The sequence below is a fragment of the Triturus cristatus genome, chromosome 4_2 (assembly GCF_964204655.1).
Source record: "Triturus cristatus chromosome 4_2, aTriCri1.1, whole genome shotgun sequence".
In the NCBI taxonomy this organism is placed as follows: Eukaryota; Metazoa; Chordata; class Amphibia; order Caudata; family Salamandridae; genus Triturus; species Triturus cristatus.
This window is the reverse complement of record NC_140586.1, coordinates 695,819,207-695,829,689: the sequence shown is the minus strand read 5'-3', so window position 1 is coordinate 695,829,689 and position 10,483 is coordinate 695,819,207. Positions and strand designations below refer to the sequence as shown.

The 10,483-nt window shown below is 46.4% G+C and overlaps 1 pseudogene; it reads left to right on the top strand.

Moving 5' to 3' along the window:
• The first annotated feature begins 7,909 nt into the window (after positions 1-7,909).
• Positions 7,910-9,660, top strand: LOC146834910 (28S ribosomal RNA; annotated as a pseudogene).
• The last annotated feature ends 823 nt before the right edge of the window (positions 9,661-10,483 follow it).

The window sequence follows — 10,483 nt, the reverse complement described above, 5'->3', positions numbered from 1 at the left end:
GTTATCTTATTACATTCAGTGATTTGGCAGCAAAAACATATCTCTAACAAGTACATGGAAATGTATTAGTCATTGGCCATTTTTAGCAAATAGGAAGTTAACGGGCCCTATATATCACATGGTCTGGACGCACTTGGTGATTCTTCTGCATAGCAGGTAAGTTGATCTCGGCAGTACACCATGTCCTGTATCCAATTATTATGTTTTGGTGAGGGTCTTCCGCCCCAATGAATGGAGATTCTTCGCTTTGCCAACAGTAACGCTGTAGCCACTAATTTTCAATTAACAGTTTGTATATTTCTAACATTCACCAATAAACACATTTGCGGAGTACACTCTATTGTCTCTTCCACCATTCTTGTTAGAGTGTGATCGATTTGCACCCAGAATTCATTGACCTTGGGACAGTCCCACGCTAAATGTTTGAAGTCTGCGTTTGGCACGCTACATCTCACACAGCATGCAGAGTCCCTCAATCCATACTTATGAAGCTGCACAGGTGTGTAATACATTTGGTGTAAATATTTAAAATGAATGATTCTAAGATTCTCATTTGAAGTTAATTGTCCTGTCAATCTGCAGCATGTCTTGCAGTCATCTACAGTCAGCGGTTCTGAGAGAACAGCTTTCCACTTTTCCTGCGGCCCCTCCCCTGAGATCACCGTGTCTATTTGTGAAGCGTGGTATAAGCGTGTGATAAGTTTTGATCTTGTTTGTGTTGTGTAGATTAACTGTAATGCCCCTAAGGTCTGCGGTGCCTCAGAATATTGTGGGTATATTTTGCACAAAGCTGAGCGCAATCTGCTATATATGAACACCACTATTGTAGATCCTTTCTCTTCCGCTATGAATGTTGAGACATCTATGAATTTCCCCTCTTTGTACACATCTCCCATCATATGTACCCCTGCCCTATGTAAAACACCAAATGCGCCAGCCTCTCTTGTTACTGAGATTTCGGTATGATGCAACAGTGACATAGCTGGTGTGTATAATGGGACTTTCTTTGCTCGCCTTCCAAGTTCTCTCCACGCATGGACCATACATGGCACTGTATCTATTTCCTCTTTCAAATATAATACTGTTATTCACAATCATAGCTTTGAGCGGTACTGGATGCACTGTTCCATCCTCTCGGCTACATGCGGAGTGAAAGCAGGAGCCTGTTGCTAGTAATAGGCGGAATGTGCCTGAGCACATAAATAATATAGTTGTAAGTCTGGGGCCGTGAACCCACCCAGGTCATACAGGAGTGTTATTAGTTTCCACTCCACTCTTGTTTTTTTCTCCTCCCCAGGCCAATGTGATTAGTAGTGTATGAAGCGTAGTGAAGAAATGTTGTGTTAGGCGAATTGGAATATTCATGAATAAATATAAAAACTTTGGGAGCACAATCAACTTTATCAGTGCTACTCTATCTGCCAGCGACAGTGGTAGCTTTATCCATCTAGCCACTTGCTCTTTAAGTCGTGTTATTGCCCTCCCATAGTTGGTTTGTATGACCACCTGTGGATCTTTGTGAATCCATATTCCCAGGTATTTTACCGGGTCTGTGCTCCATTCCAGTGGGTATCCAAGTTCTATTTGCGGTGTGCCCATAGTCAATGGAAGAATGATCGACTTAGACCAGTTAATACCAAGTCCCGAATACCAGTCAAATCGCACATACTCCCGTATGAGTTGTTCTAAAGGTGTCTCTGGTTCATGAACTTATAATGCCATATCATCTGCGTACATGGACACTGCAAGCTGTTGCTGATGAAAGCTTAGTGCCGTCTTTGCATATCTCTGTCTTAAGATACATGCCAGCGGCTCCGGCCCCACTGCAAATAATAATGGCGATAGTGGGCATCCTTGCCTTGTACCACGTTGTATCACAAATGCATCAGATTTTTGCCCATTAATATGCACAAGTGCTACAGGGTCAGTGAGTGTATAATAGTTTGATCCAATTTGTGTAAACGAAGAACACCCCCATGCGATGCAGCACTGCAAACATATATTTCCATGAGATAGAATCAAAAGACTTAGCGGAATCTAGCAGGACTGCCACCGCAGGCAATATTGGTTCTAACATATGCAGCACTGTAATTAACATATGCAGCTTGTGTGATGTAGATCTAGCTGGCACAAAACCCGATTGGTCAGGAAGCACCATCACGGGCAGCAACAAATGTAGTCTAGTGGCTATCACTTTTGCCAAGATTTTATCATCAGTATTAACCCCTTCGATGCTGCGCAGATTCCGCCGCTGTGCTGACGGAATCTTGCGCGGGCGTGGTCATGACGGAATGGTTCCGTCATGAGCACAGCTCAACCGTGGGTCATGACGGAACCATTCCGTCATGAGCACCGAAGGGGTTAATTAGTGATATGGGTCTGTATGAATCACAATTTTCAGGTGCCTTACCGGGTTTTAATAATGCTATTATCAATGCCTCACGAAGCGTGGCATGAAGTCGCTGTTCCTCATACGCTTCTATATATATCTCATAGTGATAGGGGGCTAGCAAGTCAATGTACTCCTTATAGAACTCTGCTGGCAAGCCGTTGGTTCCTGTAGCTTTCCCATTAGGCAATGCAGTGATGGCCTCTCTAATTTCATCTAACGTTATTTGGTGCATTAAAAAATCTTATTGCCCACACGAAAGCCATACTAACGCTATATCTTCCAGGTATTGTGCCACTTATTCTTCTTCCGCTGACTGCCTGCTTGCATACATATTTTGGTAGTGCTGCACAAATGTGCTGAGTATCCCCGGTGCATCGTAATGTGTAGTGTTATCCCCTGAGATTGCTTTCACTATGTGTGCTTTTGCCCATGGTTCTGCAATTCTACTGGCTAGTGCTTTTCCAGGGCTACCCCCTTCCCCATAATATCTGGCTTTCCATCTTCTTGACATGTGTCGCACTTCCTGGTCCACTGTCTCATTATACTCCGTAACCTTTATTCTAATGTCTGCCAATGTGGACTTTTCAGCTGTTATTTCATACTCCCTTTCGAGGCGCCCTAATTCCAGTTCAAGTTGCCTCATTCTGCCTCGCAATGATTTGAGAACCCCTGCTTGCAGTCCAACACAGACACCGTGTATTGTCACCTTGAATGCTTCCCATATCATTCCCATACTCTGCACTGAAACTATATTGGGTGTAAAGTACTCTGTGATTGCTTCTCTCACCCCTTCCTGGAAGACCTTGTCTAGCAGCGAAGATGACTGTAAACGCCTTGAAACTGTGAAGGTGCGTACATGGGTACTTTCATGTTTAGAAGAACTGGGGAGTGATCAGACAGTGTTCTGGTAAATGTTGGACTTCAGTAGTCCATGTATTCACATTATTCGTGACCAGCCAGAAGTCTAGGCGTGACCACGACTGATGCACATAAGAGTGCCTCAGCCTCCAGACATCCAGCAGACCTAGATCCAGCATACCATCTGTAACGGACAGCGCCGCCTTTTTGGTTGAGATTTCTGCCATAGTCATATGATCCTCTTCGGGTACCCGCACAATATTAAAATCCCCTCCACAAATAATTGCTGACAGGGGCAGCTTATGTATCTTACCCCACAGTGTCTCACAGGGGCGTAACACAGTCCCCCGTAGCCCCCGCGGTGTGGGGGGGGGGGCCCGAGCTGCAGGAGGCCCCCTCAGCACAGTACTCAGGCCCAATATCACCGGATAAAATTTGGAGCGGGGGCCCCTCCATGTGCGTGGCAGGGGGGCCCCCTTAACTTTTGTTATGCCACTGGTGTCTCATAAAAAACAGGGTCATCTACATTAGGCCCATAAACATTCACAATAGTCACCAGTGTACCGCTGAACTTACCCTGCATTAGCATATATCGCCCTTGTTTATCTTCCTCTACATGCGTAACCTTAAAAGGTACATTCTTTTCTATTAATATCATCGCACCCCTCGCATAAGAGGAATAGGAAGATGCCAATATCACTCCAGCCCATCTAGTTCCCACTTCTTTTGCTGTATGTTTAGTGAGGTGAGTTTCTTGCAACAGAGCCACCTTAATATTATGACAGTCTAAATAAGCCAAAACCTGTCATGTTTTCTTAGGATTGTTGAGGTCTCTAACATTCCATGTCACCCAGGATATAATATTACCAGCATCATCTGCCATCTCTTCCATTATCTATTTCGCCATTCTGTATATCCGTGTCACCTGATTGTGGATGAGTTGTTATCAACAACTGTACCGTGCCCATCATGCTTTTACACATATATAGTTCCCCAACCATCCCACCCACCCACTACAGCATCCCAATCATGCTAAGGATCCCCGTTTTAAATGAAACAACATACTCAGGCATCTGCATGTCTTTTATTAAATGCTAACACCTTATCTGGTGCAATAATATAACCTTAATCCAGTGTGGGGTTTACCCTCTTGGGGGGTTGCCAGTAGCCTTCATACCCCCAAGTTGTTACAGTGGGGGTTCGGGGTAAGAATATGAGCCCCCGAACCAGCTGATCCATAATATGTCTGAGCACGACCCATCATAGAGTCTTTGCCCATGCGAAGTCACAAAGGTGGCACAAAAATGTATATATCAATGTCACAGAAAACGTTGCCACATGTTCAGTATACATTTGCATAGGCAATGGTTCATATCACCATTATTATATCAAGATCACTATCCATATAGCATATAAACTACAATGTTTGCCAGTTATTACCATATGTGCGCCTGTCATCATTCTTGTTATTGTTACCAGTTTTTCTGCCCTGTGCAGTGCATCTGCTCAGTCCTCATTGTCTGTGTCTTCGCCTGCTACTCTCGACGTCTCTTGTCGTTCCATCTGTCGCACAAACTGAATGGCTTCTTTTGGTGACACAAAAATCTTGGCTCGCCCTTGTGTTGTATGAGGAGCAGAGCCGGATATAGCATTGGATATTGCATTTTCAGTGTTTGCATCTTTTTCTTAACAGGATGAAATTCACGCCTTTCTTGCTGCACAGATGCCGTAAAGTCAGGGAACAGCGCAACCGCTATGCCCTGGTATGTTGTAGTGCCTTTCTCGCTGGCTATTCGGAGCGCTGTATCGCGATCACGATAATTTAATAATCTGGCTATAATGGGGCGCGGCAGAGCACCGGGCACCGGCTTGGGCGCTAGGGATCTGTATGCACGCTCCACGACCAACATGGACAAAAACATTTTCTGCACCCAGCATTTCTTTCAGCATTGCCTCGACATATAGCTCCATTTTGCCCGTGTTTGTAGATGCAGGCACACCAGTAATATGTAAAATATTACGCCGTTAACTGGCTTCAAGGTCCTCATTCTACGCCTGTATTACCGCCAAGAGTTTCTCCATTTGTGTGCAAGATTTACTAATGACCTCTACCTGGTCTTCTGTAGTAGAGAGGCGTTGTTCCGCTTCCGTTATTCATAAGCTATGTTTGTAGAGTTTCGCTGCCATATTGTCCATTCGAAGATTTGAGGGCATCTATTTTACTATCGATCGATTGCAAACTGTGTTGCATGGCAAGCATTATGCTTTCTAATTTACTCCTGGTCCCTGTCTCCAGCTACGGCTCGGTATCCTATCTGACTTGCGTTTGTTATTTTGTAATCCGTTTGGATTCGAATGGGAGCCTGGACTGTTGCTTATCCATCTTACCCATGTTTGCTTTATCGTTACGTGGTCAGGCCTGCAGTTGTAAGCTTCAGGGCTGTGTGTCTAGCTCTGCATAGCGTCCGCTTCAGCATACACCACAGCTATTAATTTATACAGAGGTACTTGGTAACCCCTTCAGTATCGCAGCCGCCACTGCAGTAGGTCGTTATGATATTTGCCACTGATGCACTCTCCCACCCTTCACAGCGCAGTGCTCACAGCACCACCACAATAGCGAACACCAGAATCACCACATACGTGTGTCTGTAACTAGGGCCTCAAACGTTTTATAATCGTTGGCGGAGGGCAGAAACTTGTCTTCCCATCAAAGTGTTGCCCTGGGCCTCACAAGCTGTGAGAGCGAACAGCATACCTTCCTCCATAGTGTTATGGTCGTAGCCCAATGCGACCAGTTACAACCGTTGCAGACAGGCAGCCGCGCCGCATCTTCCACCCGGCACTTTCTTACATGCGCCAGGCCATAAACACTTCCACCAATTGTCTGAAGCAGAAATCCGCTAGTTTTGCTCACACAGCAGTTATATCATTGTCCCTGATTTTCTCAGAGGGGCAGCGCAGCTAGCAGCGACATAGTCTCACCGTACTGCAGGTGTGCCAATCCAGCGGCCGGCCATGCACACCTCGTAGGCCCCCGCCGTCAGCCGCTTGCATTCCCGCAGTTTGGCGCTCAGTAATCCGGTTTGCTCCCTCTTACTGTAGTCAGCTGGGAATTCAGTTAGCACTTTTCTTTACAGCTTTATGCCGCGCACAGAGCACTTCACATTCGTTTTTTCAGGCGCTCGCCAGCACCACAATGTCTGGAGCAGCTTCGGTGCAGTAACGGCTCGCAGGAGCCGCCATGCTATTCAGGCCCTGCACAGATCGAAAACAGGTCACAGAGCGCACAGATTGCATTGTTCTGCTCGTCAGCACTCACTCTGCATTCGGAGCAACCTTTATTTGTTTGTTTTCTTGCTGAATGGCGGCGGCAATGACAGAGATTTGTTGGATTATAACCCCAACCAGCAGAGCAGCACTAATGTGCGGCCATCTTGCTTCGAGCTCTCCATCGTCCCCCACAAACATGTAATTAATTAGGAAAAAGAATTGAGAATTAAATTGCATCAGTTGATTTTCAAAGGTAAGCATTAGCCCTATTTTTCCCTATGCTACCTTAACAGAGCAACCTCCACTAAGAAGCATCAGAAATTTTGAATCAGATTAGAAAGGTAGCAGCTGCTAGAGTCTTCAGTAGAAGGCACTCTAACCAAGGTTCACATAGCAAAAGCCACACAAAGCAGGACCATAGGTGTGCACTCTAGGAAGTCCTAAGGTATCACTCTGACCTTCACTAAGTTACAGCATATAATGTCAGTTGCATTCAGAGTAGACAATCCCATGTGATCTTCTCCAGTAACTTTCTGTGGCTCCAGCACAAATTGGATACTTGCACAACCTTTCCCACATCGATAAGTAGCAACTTAATTCGTTCTTGGTCATTCTTCTACTCCTCCATGAGAACTCATCTCCCAGCTCGTTACTGCATTTCTCCTTGCCAAACTCCGTCTTCCCATACCTTGCTACCTAATGAAAACAAAACTCTTCTATGCTAATTAATGAGGCTTTGTCCACACCAGCAATGGAAACAAAAATATAACGAAAACATTCCACATTGAAAGTCAGGCACATAACAAATGTTAAACTGCATCATATACTTGCACTGAAATTATGCATGAGGCATCAAAATTAAAGCTAACTTAAGAGTGCACTGGGTTACAAATACGTGCACAATTATAAATGTAAAAGGAATAAAAAAACTGTAATGTATGAATTTCTAAACATTAATTTGCACACTTTCATCTCATTAATCTCACAATAAATCACGTCATATACTTAGATTTTCCTCTACAGTATTAATTAATAAGTATATAAAGCTTCTTCATTAATCACATTTCTTAAACACACACTTTGTAAATCATATCTGTTGAACATGAAGCATATTATATATACGGTACTCCATCTTCTTTTAGTAACGTTAATCACACAAAATATTTTTGGGTGCTGACTAATCAAGATTATTATGCTCTCCATCAGATTCTCAGGATGGGAACAAAATTACACTTCTCCAGGTTCATCCTGGGAGAGTGACCCGAGCTTTGGAATGCATTACGGTTCTGGCGGCGTCCAGTGATCTCTAGCTGCTCTTTGAAAATCCTGGGCAAACGTAGTAAATCTTGCCGTTCACATATCCATGGTGAGCAGCCTCTGGTATGTTGGAACAATGTAGGTAAGGCAAGTTGGCAAGTCATCCGTAACTTCAGGATAAGGATTGGCTCTAAGATATGGGCTGGTCAGGCTGGAGTGTGAAGTGGGGCTGGGCAGATGCTTCGGCTGGACAAGATGGACTCTGGACGTGAGCCGGGCCCTTCTTGTGGATCACTCCAGCTGCAGTGGTTGTCTCTCGCTGGAGCACCGGGGCGGAGTACTGCCTGGCCGGCACCTATCAGCGGGCTTAGAACCGATCCGGGTCAATGGAATCCAACTGCTTGAGTAAAACAAAGCATCGCAAAGGCCCGAGGCCGGTGTTGCCGTAATGTTATTTCTGTCTAGTGCTCAGAATATCAAAGTGAAGAAATTCAATGAAGCACGGCTAAATGGCTGGATTAGCTATGACTCTCCCAGGACTGTTTGTAGACAATTTTATATTGTTGTAATGGTACTGGAGGGTGTACTATCTCTGGCATATACATGTTCCCAGTTCCAGTGAGGACAGCTTTCAGTGTGACTGTACTCTGGAGCGAACAAATGTTGTATCGTTGGAAGCAAAACCGATTTGACGCTGATGCTGATGGGCAGCATTATAACCCAGAATGAGCCACGTGGTTCAGAAATAACCAAAGACATTGTCATCTAATTAGTGATACGAATGAATAGATGAACGAGATTCCTACTGTCCCTACCTACTATCTAGCAAAACCACAGCAAAAGGGAATGGGCTTAGCAGAATCAGCGGGGAATCAGCGGGAAAAGTAGTCCTTGTTGAGCTTGAGTAGTCTGGCACTGTGACGAGACATGAAATGTGTAGGCTAAGTGGAAGGCCCTCTTGTCTCTTACCGCTACTTACAGCTACTCTTATTGTTTTTTTCACTTCTCCTGTGAGGCAGGTGGCGAGATCCATGGCGCTCACGTCTGTCTACAAGCGTCCAGTGCATGCCGAGTGCGACCTATTCCAGGGACAGTGACTAGGGTGTTGCACCTGTCAAATGATAATGCATTTGTCCTAAGGCGGGCTCAGGTAGGACAGAAACCTCCTGCAGCACAGAAGAGCAAAAGTTTGCTTGATCTCGATTTTCAGTTTGAATGCAGACCGTGAAAGTGGGGCCTCACAATCCTTCTGAATTTTTGGGTTTCAAGAAGGAGGTGTCAGAAAACTTACCTCAGGGATAACTGGTTTGTGACGGCCAAGCATTCATAGTGGCGCCGCTTTTTGATCCTTCTGTGTCGGCTCTTCCTATCATTGTGAAGCAGAATTTACCAAGGATTGGATTGTTCATCTACTAGTAGGGATCATGAGCTGGGTTTAGACCATTGTGAGACAGGTTAGTTTTACCCTCAAGATCTGTTGTTGCAACAGTAATCGTGCTCAGTACGAGAGGAACCACAGGCTCAGGAATTTGGTGTATGAGCTTGGCAAAGGAGCCAAATAGGCAAAGCTACCATCTGTGGGATTATGACTGAATGCCTCCAAGTCAGAATATCCCCAAACCGTTATGATACTACAGTGCAGTTGAATCTCGGTTGGCCTGGGACAGCCGGCCACTATGCTTGTGCGTAGGGCCGCTCTCTTGGAGAGTGGAGCGCCGATGGAAAGGGGCCACCTCCATCGCTCTTAGTGCACCGCATGTTTGTGTGGCATCCGGTACTAAATCATTCATAGACGACCTGCTTCTGGGTCAGGGTTTTGTAAGTAGCAGATCAGCTACCTCGCTGCCATCTATTGAAAGTCATTCTCTTAGCCAAGCTTTGGTCTCTGTCTGTGGGCGCTTGTGCCCCCCACACTAGGGGTCCCTCCGCTTGCAGGGAGGGACAGGGAGGAAGCGGGCCCATGGGAGGCTGCCTCCACCACGTGCCACCCACTAAAGGCCTTCCCCTCTAGCCCTGTGCTGCCAGGGACAGGGACGGGGCCAATATCCCTGGCAGATTAGCAGGGCAACCAGATGGCTGGAACAGAATCCCTCCTCTTCCCTGTAAGAGTTGTTAGGAAGCAAGTAGCCTACCGAGTGTTTGCCTCAGAGTAGCAAGCCTTAGGGGAGAGGGTTTGGGGTAGGTTGGGCTTAACCCTTCTTCGCTGCCCGGGCTCCAGGAAGGTGGAAGGCACCGACCCACCTCAGTACCCTCAGCCCATGGTATGTTGACGGCAGTCACTACCTAGGGCAAGATGGGCGCAGACCGAGGAGGACTCTTGCTCCACCAGTGGGTTTGGACCTACAGCAGAGACCAGCCACACATGAAGACCCAGCTCCCCTGCTGGAACACAAGCCTCAGCAGAGGCCAAAGGTTGGTCTCAAAGGCAGCAACTGTTGGTGTCCTGTACCAGCCAGGAGGTACCATCGACATGCCCAGCACAAATCTTACCTTTCTCCACTGTGCACCCCCAAATGAGAGCGGAGCCTGGCAAAGGGGAAGCAGCAGGCCCGGGAAGCCCCCTCCCCTCCTCCAGCAGGGAGGGAAGCCCTGGTCATGCCCCCAGTCGGAGTTCTGGCAGGGCCAAGCCTCCATTTGCTGGGCAGGGTCTCTAGCCAATCAGGCCTTTGCTGGCCTAGTTGGTGACGGGCTGCTTTGTTGGAA